This window comes from Squalius cephalus (genome assembly GCF_949319135.1).
Source record: "Squalius cephalus genome assembly, chromosome: 13".
NCBI lineage: Eukaryota > Metazoa > Chordata > Actinopteri > Cypriniformes > Leuciscidae > Squalius > Squalius cephalus.
The window spans coordinates 23,484,838-23,500,801 of NC_137134.1; the positions used below are offsets into that span (position 1 = coordinate 23,484,838).

Sequence of the window (15,964 nt, forward strand, 5' to 3'; positions counted from 1 at the left end):
TCACAGTTGGTCGAAGTGTCTAATAAAACGCAAAAAGATAAGGGAGCAAGGGGGAGTTTCATAATGTGGTCATAAAATACAACAAAAGAGAAAGACTTTAAAGTTTATCTTTTAATGCTACAAAAAGGACTGTACTAAAGTATAGTCACAGTTCAAGTATGCACACACACATCAGCATGGTAAAATCCTTTCCTGACAACAACTGCCTTTCTTTGCCAAACAGACATGTTGGATACCATGTCATGTCATCAACCCACATGCAACCTCCCACACACTCTATCCCCAATGTATACTGTTGTACAAAATATCAATGAATCTTGATTATTAAACAAATGCTTCAATATGAATCACAAAACCTAAAAATCTACACTACAGCTGACGTGCATAGCGGTAAACCAGAATTTAGAAAAAAGCAACAAAGAGATGCCACATGACCACAAAGAAACCAGGTCAAGACCTATTTTTCCATTAGGTTAACAAATCTTACTAAATCTGATACTGGTGTGTAGTAGGAGTAGATACAACTCCCAAGGCAAAACACATAAATACAAAAATACCCTAACTCATATCACATCACACTTAATAATTACTGAACAATGACTAGTGCCTCAGAAAAATGATACACATCATTTGCTGCTAAAATTATGTTTAAGAAGGTTCCACCCTTCTATTGTTATGTGTGTATTAAGAGTAGGTGTAACTTTTTTATATTTTACTATTGTGGTTTTACAGAAGAGCAAACAAATACTTATTGGTCACTTTTAACTTTTAACATTTTTACTTATCCACAGACTTATGTCTGTTCAAGTATTGCTACAAAGTACTGTTGATAAAATATAAATAGAATTAATTCGATAGTTTAAAATAGGACAAAGCATAACATAGGATGTTTTGTAATTGTTACTTAACAAACTTGAGTGAACGAAGTCTTGCAAGAAAATAAATGTGAAAGGTGTTGAAAATACCAGAAAATTACTAAATGTGTGCAAAACTACTTAATTTGATGCTTTTAATAGATATATTTAATTATAATTACAAATATCTATTAAATATAATTATAATGTATTATACTATACTGATGTATAATTTGTAATTACAGGCATGCAAATATTCTTTTTGAAAAAAAAAAAAAAATCTTCCAGAGAAGAGAAGATAATATTGAAAAAAACTTTTGACCTTTATACACACTACCTGGAGATAAGCAAACATATTGTGTTATCTTATACAGTGCTATCTGAGCTTGAACGCCTCTAACAGAATTTCTCAATTTCCTCATGATCATATTAAAACTAATCTGTTGCACATTAATGCACATGTAAATAAAAAGCAGCACCTTTTTTTACAGAGAGAACCTTGCGTGCTCAAATTATGTATAACCGAACGATGGAGACATAATTATTAATCTACATAACAAATGCATCGGCAAACACAAGGCCGAACTTTAGCTCTCAAATTCGGTTTAGTTGATTCTTTGCCAGACTTTGAATTGAATAATTTTGCCGATCAAGTAAATTATCTATTTGTAATAACTTGGAATTACGACATTGTCAGAACCTCCACATCCTCTTTCTTTGGAATTCAAGGTATCTTGCATCAAGACTGATACGACAGTTTTCTCCAGTGTTAAAATGCTGCCCTGAAAATTACAACTTTCTACAGCTTTAGAGGAAACCTGCAGGGCGCAAATGCCTGAAATAGAGTGGAACAGCATTCACAGAGAAGTGCCTTTTGCCTCGGAAACTTACGTAACCATAGGACAGCTATGGGAAAATGCCTATGAATAATTTACAATAGGCAGTAATGTTTTGAACAGTAGTTGGTCAAAGAGGTTATTGAACAGTACTGAGAACACTCAAAAAAATTAAGTTCAGCCAACTTGAGTGGTCAACTTTAAAGTACTTAAGTAAAGTACTCTAGTAGCTACAAATTAGTCCTGATTAAACTTGCAAATGATAGGCCTAGGTGTTATTGCTACTCAGATACTAAAACTTTGCTCACATTTGAATGAAATTATATGATAAAATTATGTAATTTTTTTGCAAATAAGTCCTGATAATATTTGCACAGGCAAGGTGTTATTACGACTCAAACTACTAAAACTTTGCCATCGTCTTAATGAAATTCTATAATAAAATTACAGATTTTTTCAGTCATCTTAATTTGATCGCATTGACTGCTGAGAAATATTAAATGGAATTACTTTATCCTACAAAGTCCAGCGCTAAGGATTCCTTTCAACTCCGAATCAAGTAAATATTGGCAACTAAAGTAAATATTCGAGATACCATCAGTTAAAGTAATCAATGTTAGCACAGTACAAATACACTCAGGTTGTACTTAAACATCACAAGTAACAATGAGTTTCATGTAACTTACTGTTCTTTCTAATGAAATTTTTTATAAAACTATGTACTATATATTTTTATTTGTATTCTGGTTAACTCATTTTAATTTGATTACCGACTGCATGGAATCTTGCATGTTTAATGAATAAACATTGCTATAATACATATACCTGATACCATCTGTGAATGTTAACACAATGTCGGCTACAAAACTAATTACACTGTGTTTGTGCTTAAACATCACAAGGAGGCGAGTATAATAAAATTTAGTGCTGTTAACATTTCAGGATTTGTTGATTTAGGATTGCAATATAGGCCTAACCTTAGTTCACAAGTAGTGTATTTAAAGTACATAATGATGAATGCAGCCAAAACATCAACAATTTTTTTTTACTATTTTCATATTTTAGTATTTACTACACTGCTCTTCCTGTTAATCTTACTTCAGGTTTTTCATGCAAATATTTATTTTTTTTTGGCAAAAAAAAAAACAACATGAACAGGTTGATCCAGTCACTGATGCCGGAAACATTCTAAAAGAAATGAACTATATCTTTCAAAGACTTCCAAATAAAGTAACAAGCAAAAATTTGTCACAAAAAACAGAGAATTGTTAATAAGCACATACTGATCTCATTAAAAGAGTTTTGTATACAACCACGCTGTTAATAATAGGCTAAGACATTACCAATGCATGGAACATGCTATCCACACTGGAACATGACAGGAAAATGCCTTTAGAACACTCTAAATCATGCTAATAACATAAGTAAAAATATACACTGCGCATTTAAAATGTACAGTCTTTCTCTTCTGGTAAAATGAAACAAAAAAAAATTATGACATCATCCTGACCTACACAGCTAGTTTTTGTCCAATCAAATGCTCTTCAGAATAAAAATGGCCCAACTCTAGAAAATACACATTGCGCATTTAAAATTGACAGTCTTTGGCACCGATCACACCTGACCTTGCAGTGAGAGATGCCTTTTTTCAATTGGTTTCCTATGGAAGTGAGCGTTCTGTGCGCTGTTTATGCGCCACAGGCGCCTCGCTTTTTACCGCCTGCTGCGCCTGCGTTTTTGCAGTTGAAAAAAAAAGCAAAAAGCCCGACGTCATTGCGTTTTTTTCCACTGTCCAATCGAATGAATGGAGAGGCGGGCCTTCCTTTATAGTGATGAAAGCTACAGATGCTTTGAACGCCCGGAGAGTGCGATGATGGAGGATAAACTTGTGGTGCTCTCGCGGGTTACCAGGAGCTTAACGACTTCACGAACCGTAACTACCACAATGTTAACAGAAAGTAAATAAAGTTAATAAAAGGCTGATTTGACGTTTACTTGACTGACAGGACAGCTGTTTTGGTGGTTGCCTAGCAACATAAAAAAACGCAGCGCACTGCTCGTTCTGTGTGATGGGGCAACGCTGTGCGCCTCACGTTTTCGAACCTGAAAAACGCGCAAGGTGTGATCGGGGCCTTTCTCTTCTGGGAAAATGAAACAAAAATATTGATGACATCATGCTGCACTACACAGCTTTTTGTCCAATCACATGCTCTTTATAATAAAAATGTCCCAACTCTAGTAAACACACAAGAATGAAAGCTACGCTTGTAATTTCATGGCTTTCAAGTTAAGATCTGACAAGTTTACTAACTGAAATCGCCATTGGTTACTAAACATATAATTTAGGAGTTTAGAATTTAGATGTTTCTGTAATATGGCCCCAAGGCACGGGTCGGATAACATCCTAGGAAAACATTAAACTACAGAACACAGACAGGATGTTTTTAAAGGAGCTTCAGCAAGAACATTGCAACTGATTTCTGACAGCCAAACACAGCAAGGGTTGATCCCAGTGAGCGAGACCTTTACCGGGCAAAAAAAGGCCTTTTCCACATGCCGGTGAAATGAGGCCTGCTGTCAGAGCAATTCTCTTGAGGAAATTTTCTGAATTTGAAATACGTTTTGTTCGATACTAAAAAAAACAAAAAACGGTTAGTGTCAGAAACATAGGTAATTAAAAATTACACGTTTTTTAAGAGAAAGCTATTGGCTTTCCAATGTAACTGCCAAAGGAATGCATTTTGGGGCATGTAGTTTTAAATCTACCAAGGGAAAACAGGTTCTGAAAAAATTTTAAGTGGTGTTTTTTGGTTTTTGTTGCTGTTGCTGTTGATCAGGTTTTTGTTGTTGTTGCTGTTGATCAGGTTTTCCAGGGTAACTCTCGCCAAATTGCAAACTAGGGTGTTTTTGTGAATCTACCCGAGGAGAACTTTCGTTTAAAAGAATGGAAACGCCACTTTTAAAGGTGCTATAAGCGATGCCGGGAGACGTAACTTCTTGTTGAGATTCGAATTGTTGTCAAACAAAACGGTGGCTAGCTAGAGCCTCCCTCCTCCTCATCCCGTCTCCTCCCTCCTCCCCTCCCTTCCGGCATAAAGGAAAGTCAAAGTAGTCACTACAAACAAAGTTAAGTTTTACTGATACTTCATTCAATGTGTAATGTCACCAAGTTAGATAAATGCTTTCATATATTGCAGAACAGAATGCAGAAAAAGAGAAACATTGTCTTAAAATCGTTTCGCCACATGAGGTTATAACTATAGCTCCCATACAAGGACGCAATAATAGCAAGATAACGTTAGCTTCGCGTTTCTCAGTGAGCATAAACAACGGCGGCGGCGTAAACAAATTTAGTCAAAGTTGTCAATAGCCTAACGTTATAAATGAACATTCAAATTCATAAACAGTGGGTGAAAACAATCATTCACACAAATTGTCGCCCTACTGTGAATTTGCTTGATCATTTACAATAGAGATTGATCGCTAGCTGCTAGAAACATATATGTTGTATTCACCAAAGTTAACGCTGACTGCATAGTTCTAGCTAATTACATCCTTGTGATGGTTTGGCGAACATGAACGTCAGTTTAGAAAGAAAAATGGATTTAGGCCTACTACCTGTTCTGCAAAAACAGAGCAAGTGAATGTCGGATTGGAATCCGTTCTGCCGGCGGAGTTCTCGCCACCTTTCGAAGGTTTTTCCGATGTAAATTCACGCGTTCCTTATCCTTGTCCCTTATTCTTTTCCCTCTTCTTTGCAATTTGTTCATCGGAACGTCGTCTCTTTGGTCGTGTGTCGGCCATAATTCAAACTTCCCTCTTCAAACCCCACACTCAAATCCTTCTTGTCGGTGATTGCCTGGAACACTGTTTGTTGTGTTTCGTGGTGTGGGTGAGCCCAGTTTGTTTTTGTTGCAGTTTGTGGAGCCTGTGGTGTCCAGAGAGACCGCGTTTTTTTACAGTGTGTTCAGGGGACAGGCAGCTAGCAGATAGTGAGGAGATGTTTGCTGTATGTGACAAAAAAAATTTTGGCCTAAAAAACGCGTGACATCCCTTAGAGCACCTTCAAGTTTGACCGCATTTTCGTTTTCAGTCAAATTGCCTTTTGAATGGGAGTGCTTGGGGCACTAATATGATAGCATCAATAAACGTCAACTAAACAAAATGGATATCAAAACAATGGCCAACTGTGACAGTGTCTTGTAAATGCCTGTGGTGAAAACCAGGAACACGACATAACTAGGTAATGTGGCTCATTCTGATTGGATGACATGTCATTTCCCCAACTTAAAACAAATCAAACCTCCTAAACTGGTGAAACAGTCAATCTTCTCATACCTGGAAATCAGTTGCTATTTCACCTAGTGCAACCCACACATCCGTTTCACGAATTAGCTTGCATAAAGCTTCTCTTATACAGGTTTAAGAGGTTTGAACATAAAGAATGCATTGTGAAATACAGCAAAGAGGGCGGAAAAGTAGCCTGTGCAGTCGAGACGGAGGCAATATTGACTTGAAATTAATGGCCAAGGTCAACTGCTTTGATACCACAGATTATAGATACTGTACTGATGGTCTATTTACAGGCCATCACATGCCAGATTAAGCTCAGTCCAAGAAGAGGAAGTTATAAAGACGTACAGCAATAAATAACTTTTTAAGAACATTTCTGGGCCTGATACAACATGGGCATTGTGCCTCACTATCTCAGTGTTTCTCCAACCCGTGAGGTCAACTCATTTAGACATTTGGTGTTCTGAGGAAAGCTATAATAGCAATTACTTTTGCACACAATTAAGGCTTATGGAGTTGAACAAATCCTTAACCTCAAGTATTAAACTTTGTCAAGTATTACATTTCATGCCACTATGGACATGAATAATACAGTATAATTAATAGCCAAGAACTGAATCTGAGCATATTTTCACTTTGTATCTCAACAGCCATAAAAATTATCGACAAGTACGCACTAACAATGGAAATTGATGGGGTAAATGCACAACTGTGACTTTGAAGTGATTAAACATTGGCTGACATTGCTGGAAATACACCAGATTACTGTCTTTCTGTGTGGTGGGACAGAAGGCTAAACATCAATATTACAGTTATAAAACAAACACTGCACACGTTATTAAATTATGCAGTGTGTTCAGTGAAACCCAGAGAAAGATAATAAAGTAATAAATGATGCAGAACTCGCAGTTATTCTTCATAACTGACAATGGCATATCAAAAACCTCTGTACTAGCCTCCATTACGCTCTAACTGTTGTCTATATGCTTTATGAATTGGTACTTCTAGGACTCAACCCTAAAACCTTCTGTTTGCCACCTCAGCTTTTTAACTACTACACCGAACAACTCCAGAATTACAATTAAACCATTTTTAATAACTATATCAATAGCAGACCAAACTTAATAAAGCTTAATTGCTAAATGCCTAGGCTCAGTAGGCTGGCAATCTAAAGGTTGTAGTTTTGAACCCCATAATGTTGATCCGATCACCACTTTACCCTTGAGCAAGACACTTAACCTCAGGTTATCCCATAATACAATTTTAAAGAATTACTATGCTTGTACCATGAACTTAATTTAATTTTCAACCATTGTAACTAATGCTGTCAATCAAATCTCTGACACTCAGGCTTAAAGTTTCCTTGATTGATTCCTTAAATCACCAGCAAAAACTGGTAATACCATGAACTTAATTTAATTTTCAACCATTGTTACTAGGCTACATGATTATCATGTTCTAATAGTATTTACATGGTCCTCCATGGTACTTCAAATTATACAATAACGTGTAAAAATGCAATAGTAGTTTGTTGTATGTGTACATTTACAAAAAAGTACAACCTGCATATATGTGCATATTAACAACAAAAGTACAACTGTGTATCAATGAACCATAGTATTCTAATGTAATGTACCATACGAACACTACATCTACGCATAAAAGAATACTGAAAAGTACCATGATTGTTTGGACGTGGTATCATGGAACTATCATGTCTTTTAAACATGTACCATACCATAGTATTCTCGCAAGTACCTTGGAGTACAATGTCAATAGCAAGGTACATGAATTTCAATGCCATGGTATAGCCTACATCAAAGTACGATGGTATTACCATCACTTTACGACAGAAAAGCCACATTGTGTTCCTGTAAGGGTTATTTGTAAATTTATATTCAAATCACTGATAAAACAACTAATGTATTTGTGATCGATAGATTTGAGTGTATAAATAACACAAATAAAGACGTATAATACATATGCGCGTGTTCCGCAGTGGACTGCAGCGCACCAAACGCGCCCCGCTTTCATTTCATACGCGTTTATAAGGCAACCCAAGCAAACACTCACCTGATTAAAGATTTAACGTTATGATATGGATGTTAAAGGCTGTAGAAAAGCCGGTGTTAGCTCTGTGATCGGAGTCGGTGTGGTTCCAGGCACCTGACAACGGTCTGTGTGTTTCGTTTCGCTGTCTGATCACATTCAACACAAAGAGCGTCGACGCACAGGAGACCGCAGGGAGCGTGGCGATTTTACCTACGGGGTTGAAAACGTAAAAAAAAAAAAAAAAAAAAACGAGCTTTCTAAGGATCCCTAACTTTGTAGAGCATTGGCCTACATGTGTCATTTTTTTCTTCATATTTCATTATTGATTTCAAATAACCTAAAAACGAATTAATCTCACAAAATAAGACTCCACAGTGTTGTCTTTTCCATCCAATAACTACCGTGGCTGAAAAATAAATAAATGCATAAATTCACAATATCATAATTAAAGTAGTAGGCCTATATAAAAGTTTATGTCGATTTTTCCGAAACCATATGTCAGGGTTTACAAGAGAAAAGTGAATGACCAATTCATTTGAGTCGGATCTTTGCGATGAAGCGCTGCTTAAAGGTGAATTATTTTTTTGCCTAACTGATCCGGTTCTCAAATTCAACTCACTAGTCCGGTCTCAAATTCAACTGTCAACCGCCCACTTGAGGGGACGATTATCAGAGAATATTGACTTAAATACCGGTCTGTTTTTCACACAAAGCGTTGTAGGCTGATGTCTTAAGACTTGAAATATAGTCATATGGACTAGTCTACTTTTATGTTGATTTTGTGGTCTTTAGTAGCACAGACTTGACATCTTCAGTGCATTCAATGTCGTTAAAAGGCATTCTACATGTATCCTTTCCACAAAATAAAGAAAGTGTGTCCGAAGGTTCAAATTATACAAAACGAAAAAACTTCAAACAAACTTATGAAGTTGTCAAAACTCGTCTCGACCCACTCCATATCTCCCAACATCCTAGTATTCAATCCATTTCCATGCCCTTTATGACGTATCACATTTTCGATATTTTCTATCTTAATTAACAGATTATATTAAAACGAACCATAAACAAATTATATCATAACATTTTAATAAAAATACATATAAAACCAAATAAATTTAATTAAATGGCTACAACAAAAGTCATAGCCTAAGGGCTTACCCTTGAGGGTAAGAAAGATAATTTAGATTAAATAAACATTTACTGTTGGTTTTGACATAGGCTGGGCTAGAATAGGCTACGAAGGGTTGGTGTATTCTGCCATCTATTGGACGTTCAATGGACTTGTTCAAAAGCTGTTTTGGATTGTCATTGATTTCCAAATTGAATGATTAAAATCAATCTTGCAAAACTATTCAATATAATGAGAGAACATTTTTCTTTAAAACTGTTAACACCATGACATGACCAGTTTTAACGTTCATTCGTGTTTTGAACGAAAATTATTCGAGCTTTTTGTGAAAAAAAATCTTTTCAAAAAGGACATTGATGAAACTATATGAAAAGTACTTCATGGTCAAACAATTTAGTGTTTCTTCTCTTCACAAATACAAAGAGGACATCCAACATGCCATGAGACAAGGACAGACATTTAGAATGTAGAAAAAAGACATTTGCTGAAAAATCATTGATGGAAACTGGCCCGTGAATTCGGTCTTGGATGGAAAACCTCTCTTGTTCTTTCTCTCATTTTAGCAATCCATTTCTATTTCTCTCTCACTTCCTTTCAGCATGAATAAACACTCTTACATATATTCTCTTAACAGGTGATGGCCTTGACAAGTTCTGAAGAAGGATAATTACACATTTCACTGAAAATGATAGCCCTATTCCCAGACATTCCACAATTCTGTGCGCAATACACTTAGAGGGTGTTACAGATCCTCAACGTGGATCCATTTCTTGAACAAGTTTGCACAAGGCATATCATTTCATATTATGTACATATATGTAAAATGTGTGAAATGGACACAAAATGATCCTCCTGTATATTTATTAGATTCCATGTGTAATGATACGTGCATGTGCATGTCTTCAAAGGGTGTGACTGGGTGTGTGTTTCACATAAGCATTATGCTAGGTTTACAGTAAGGAATGAAGGAACCAGTTCTGCTTTTTCGTGGTTTTGTTGCTATGGAAATGGACAGTGAACACTTGGGCGAGTCTCCGAATCAAGCAGATTGTGCATATTGCACTTTCGCATGGTAAGAGGTCTCATAAAAATGTTGATATTTTCCTGAGGGATTCCGACAGCTAGATTGTTTGCCGTCGGATTCCGTTCCCCCCATGTTTCTTACACAATGAGGTTCTAGTTTACACAAATGATGCTGGCTTTGTTAGTGCAGATAGCCTTGTGGGCGTCCAGCTGACATGTAGTGCTATTGTGCCTTGGGAGAACCGAGTTCGAGTCCCGGCTTGCAGTTTTTTCCTGATCCGGTCCCCGAATTTTATTTGAGAAATCGGGTCGTGTTTTAAAAGCTCTTAATTGAAGAGATATAATTATAATGGCAGGAGACTGGAATTGCACTTTGAATTTCAGTATAGATAGAAATGCTGAAGAATTTCACCATAAATCAGCACTTGTTTTATCCAATGTGGTTAAAAGTTTAAATCTGGAAGATATTTGGAGGATAAAAAATCCATTGCTTAAACAATACACTTGGGTAAAAGTTACAGTTCGTGCTGCTAGATTGGATAGATTTGATATTACATGTGATTCTAGAAAAAGAGTGGGTAATGTTAATATAATTCCAAATATCATTTCAGATCACAAAATGATAATGGATTTTGTCATTTTAAATGAAAGTAAAAGGAATCTGTATTGGTATCATAATAATAAGCTTTTGCAAGGTATTGTTTTTTGTGCGCATTTAAAAAAAAAATTGGGAAACAAGGAAATTATAATGATTTAAAACAATGGTGGGACATTGGAAAAGTGCAAATTAGAATTTTCTGTCAGCAATATTCTTCATATTCAAAAAGGACATAAAAGACCAGGATACAGGACTTGGAAAATGAGATCTATTGAGGAGAAAATGGAGTGGACTGTAGTTGGAAACGGCTCTTTCAGAGAAAAAGCTTTAGTTAAATTCTTTATTGCGTGATAAAGTGAAAGCTGCCCTTGTTAGGGCACGTTTTATCCAAAATAAAGACATTGATGGACCCACAAAATTTTTTTTCAATTTAAAACGAAAGACTAATAAAAGAAATGTGATGGTGGGTTTAAAAAATGATGAAGGTGTTATTACCTATGACTCTTATCAAATGTTGATTTTTATTCTGACTTACACACAGCCAATGTCACAGATCCTGAATGCGAAGAAGAATTATTTTCATGTCTTAAGAAGTTGATGTCTGAGCAGCAGGAGGTTATGGATTTTCAATTACTTTTCAAGAAGTGACAAAAGCTGTAAAAGATCTTGCATCAGAGAAGGTCTAAGATAGTCTTCCAACTGAATGTTTCTGGCATGTTCAAATTCAATACAGACTGGGTCTTTACCTAAGAGCTTTAATAGAGTAGTGTTGGTCTTTTTACCGAAGAAAGGTGATATTGTTTGAAGAATGGATTATAAAATGTTTTCAAAATGTATTGCCAGTAGACTAAATAATTATATGAGTGTATTAATCATGAAAGAACAATCATATTGTGTAAAGGGGCGATGTATTAGAGATCATTTCTTTTTAATAAGAGATATAATAGATTATGCAATGTATAATGATGATGATTTAGATAATGATAATGACGTTCGTGGACCACGCTTATTTGTTTGATTTACTTAAGGCTTGAGATGGTTTCATTTCATGGGTTCATTTATTGTACAATGAAGTTGAATGTGGTAAAAATAGCTGGAGGTTTCAGCGAAAATAAATTGGTCAAAAAGTGAGGCATTATGGTGTGGTTCAGAGAGGTCAAATGTCCCACAGCTGCCTAATAATGTAATATGGAAGAAAAAAAAAATGGATTCAAGTTTTTAGGAGTGTTTTTAGGTTCTGAGACATGAAAGAAACAAAAAACTGGGAAGGACTATTGGAAAAAGTCTCTGGTTATCTAACTGGAAATGGCTAATTCCCCAGTCGTCCTATAGGGGAAGGGTCTTAATAGTCAATAATCTTGTTGCTTCATCGTTGTGGCATAAAATAACTGTATTGGACTGTCATTAAGGACATTCAGAGATGTCTTGTTGACTTCTTTTGGACAGGTCAGCATTGGTTGAGACCTTAACTGCCTCTTCATGAAGGAGGGCAATGTCTAATTGCTGCTTTTCGGCTACAAGCTGCCCAGAGACTTTTGTATGGGAAAGATGTCAGCTGGGCTGATGTGGCTTGAGGTCTCTTGAGGAGAGGAGGACGACTGGGACTTGTTTTTAATGAATTTGAAGGATGTGGCACTAGTTGAATTAGCTCCTTTTTATTAGACGGGATTAAAATCATGGAACGTCTTAAGAATTGTCCGAGAACAGCGAATTGGAAGGGGATCATGGATTGAAGAGGAACCTCTTCTTTACAATCCTGCAATATCTGGGAAAATCTTGAACTCTCATTCAATGCAGGCTGTTGTGGTGAGAGCCCAGTTTATAAAAGTCTCTCATCTTTGGAGTGAGAGTGACTGGTTTTCTTCAAGGGATATTGCAGCAAAGCTTGGCTTTAAATCACCCCGCAGCGCAGAAAAAATAAAGACTGAACTTTTATCTGCAATTCCATCAGCGTTTACAGAGTTGTACAGAGTTGTTGAAGGAGGAGGGAAAACAACAACAGTGTATTAATAAGATGGTTGAATTTCCAAATTTAGGAGTAAGGGAAGCTGTGGAGACATGGCCGGAGGATGAAGGAAAGTTATTGAGTTTTAAAACTCCAGAACTTAATTTGTTCTGTGATACTGGAAAGCGAGCACTGTATCATACTTGTGTAAAAGCGATGCATTTTGAATCATTAAAATCTGTTTCAGACTCTAAATGGCAAGAAATAGAGGGATTTGATTTATCCCCTAAAGGTAGCTGGAGGACTTTATATAAACATCCTATTGGTAAGAGAACTGGTGACCTTCAATGGCGGATAATACATGGAATAATAACTACCAACAGACATAGGGCACATATTGATCCTACAGTAAAGGATGAATGTCCTTTGGTTTTGAGTCTGAAGATGTGCATCATTTATTCTTGCAGAGTGAAAGATTAAATCCAATGTTTATATTGTTGGAAGAATGGAGTAAAAATTTGAATTATTAATTTACAATAAAAGTTTTTATGGGTCTAGATATAAGTATCAAAATAGAAAAGAGATATTTTTTTAAATGATCAAGCAAAGTTAGCTGTGTGGCTAACAAGAAAAGCGAAGCTGAATGGGGGTGTTTTTACCTATGGTTTTTACTGATGACTTTAAGCTTACTGTTGAGTTTACATATTACAAAATCTATTTTGCAGCTGACCCTAGTCATCCCTTGTCTTGCCAGTTTAAGCTACCTCCCTCAGGCCGTAGGTACTCCATGGCCAGATGCAGGTCCAATAGATTTAGAAATTCTCTTATCCCGACTTCTATCTCGATTTTAAACAATTTGTCAGAACTGTTTTAAATGTATTTCTTTACTATTGTGTTTTAGAGACTGTGTGTATTATATGTTCTTCTGTAGTGTTGTGTGTTGTGTCCTTGTGTTTATCTGCTGGCTGTACAAATAATCGCCCCTCGGGGACAATAAAGTTACCTTGACCTTGAAAATGGTTGGAGATACTTGATACTTTCAATCTTATTGTGGGCTCTGAATGATGTTCTATGTAGTTCAGAAGATGGAATTTTACAAATGAATGTATGAGGTATTTTCTGTGTATGTAATGTATTTTTTATGTTTGGTTGTTTTTTTTTTTACTTTTTTTTCTCTTTTTTTTTTTTTTTTGAGTGTATATACATGTATATTTTTGTGTTTTGTATAAGGCAAGAAAATGTTAAATTAAAGAAAGATTAAAAAAGTCTCTCTCTCTCTCTACATATTGTCCAATAATTATGAAAGGCAAAAACGGCAAAAAATAAATCTTTAAAACGATGTTGGTTAAGCTCTATCCGGATTCAGACAGCTGGATGTTTGCCGTCGGATTCCGTTACCCCCATGTTTCTTACACAATGAGGTTCTACTGTTTACAAAACTGATGCTAGCTTTGCTAGTGCAGATAGCCTTGTGCGCATCGAGCTGACATGTAGTGATTTTGTGCCTTTGGAAACACGAGTTCGAGTCCCGGCTTTCTGACTTAATATTAAAAATAATACAAAAAAAAAAAAAAGAGAAAATGAGGAAGAACAGAAAAACAAATGGCGAAGCAAAGTATGTAGAGAAGGTGAAAGAAAGGAAGAAAGAGAGTATTATAGGCCTTCTACAAACATTGAAATAATGGAGAGAAACAGTAATTATTTCCAGTGTATGTTAAAGTATTGGACTAGCACTTATTTAACTACTGAGATAAGAAATGTTATTTGTGATTTTTCATTTCTCTGGGGTTGCAAACATCCTTGAATATTTATTAAGCAACTCATAAAAAAGTGATAAAGAAAGTCAGGCGCAACGTGATAAATTTGATTGATATCTTTAGGAACAGTTCTGCTGGTTCCCATAACAACCCTTTTTTAAAGATCACGGAAGGAGGAAAATATACTAACCATCATGTACGTCCATTTCAGGAATAATTGCTAAAAATAAATCATGCACTTGACATATTCCATTGTTGACATGTTCCGATTTTCGTATGAGTGATATTTCACATCACAGATTTCTGTTCGGTTTTTGCTTTCATTTGTGGTGGAAAGGATTCTTACACAACATTCGCCATGCTCACGCTTGGTTTAGTGGAAGGAAAAGCTTGTTGCATGCAGGGATGAGTTCCCACACACACAGCCATCCGCACAGTATTTAATCAACACACACGTTTCCTTTTTCAGTGGGGCCCCATTAAAGGGTATGAAGGGTTTCTCTCGCTCTCTCTTTCTCTTTTTCGGCTCACAGGACCACCTTTGGCATGGAAACATTTAGCATTGCATACCGTACATGTGCACCATTTACCTGTGGAATTGATGGCACCAGAATGGAACGACAACAAGCCAGTGGAGGGAGTGTAATGGGCAATGTTCTGCTGGGAAACCCAAAACATTGTTGCAGACCAGGTGCACCCCTTCATGACAATGGTCAAGGGACGGGATGAGGAGGAGGGAGGGTCGAGCTAGCCTCCGTTTAGTTTGACAATACTTCGAACGTCAGCAAGAAATGACGTCACCCAGCATCGCTTAGAGCACCTTTAACACACATTTATATGACCAACTAGAGTAGCCTATGTAATTTTAGAATGAAACCAATTGATGAAGTGTTCCATTTCTGTATTCAATGGTGTCTCTGCAATCTGACGCATTTCAGCAGTATAACGCGTCCCTTACATGCGGTGGACCAGCACTTATCTAAAAAGGATGGACCCAAATGAATACGATTAAAATAAAACAATGGCAACATGTGGTGCGCTGCCCAGAATGCAGAGGAGGGTGCAAAATCCCAGCACAAGAGTACAACAGTAAAGAAGATTTAAATAGAGACAGAAAAAGAGGGAGACAGAAAGAGAGAGTAACTTTTTGAAGAAGTCATATTTTGAAAGTGGGCTTCACACTCTGCAAAAAATCGAGCATCCTTCAGGGCAGAGTTGTCCTTACAAGACAGATTTGAATTTGAAAGCACAGGAAGGACAAGATCAAAGAGGAGAACATAATAGAATGAGGGATAGAAATATTTCTGCTGAGGGTAGTTTTAAATATCTTGTTTTTTTTATAGAATAGAATAGAATAGGATGCCAGCTAACAAAAATATTTAGCTAATTTCCCCATTAAGTTATGAAAGTATTATTTCTGAATGTTCTGTGACATCCAGTTTTTAAATGTCTTTAAAAAAAAAATTGCTAATCGAAC

The 15,964-nt window shown here is 36.2% G+C and overlaps 1 protein-coding gene across 2 annotated transcripts in view; it reads right to left on the reverse strand.

The window, feature by feature from the left end:
- The window catches only part of mgat5 (alpha-1,6-mannosylglycoprotein 6-beta-N-acetylglucosaminyltransferase), a 62,788-nt gene extending 54,575 nt beyond the window's left edge, over positions 1-8,213 (reverse strand). The window contains exon 1 of one of the 2 annotated variants that reach the window (XM_079889548.1): positions 8,057-8,213. The gene's annotated coding sequence lies outside the window, so the exon portion shown is untranslated. The remainder of the gene's footprint in view (positions 1-8,056) is intronic. The other variant, XM_079889549.1, reaches the window with a different exon arrangement.
- Positions 8,214-15,964: the final 7,751 nt, after the last annotated feature.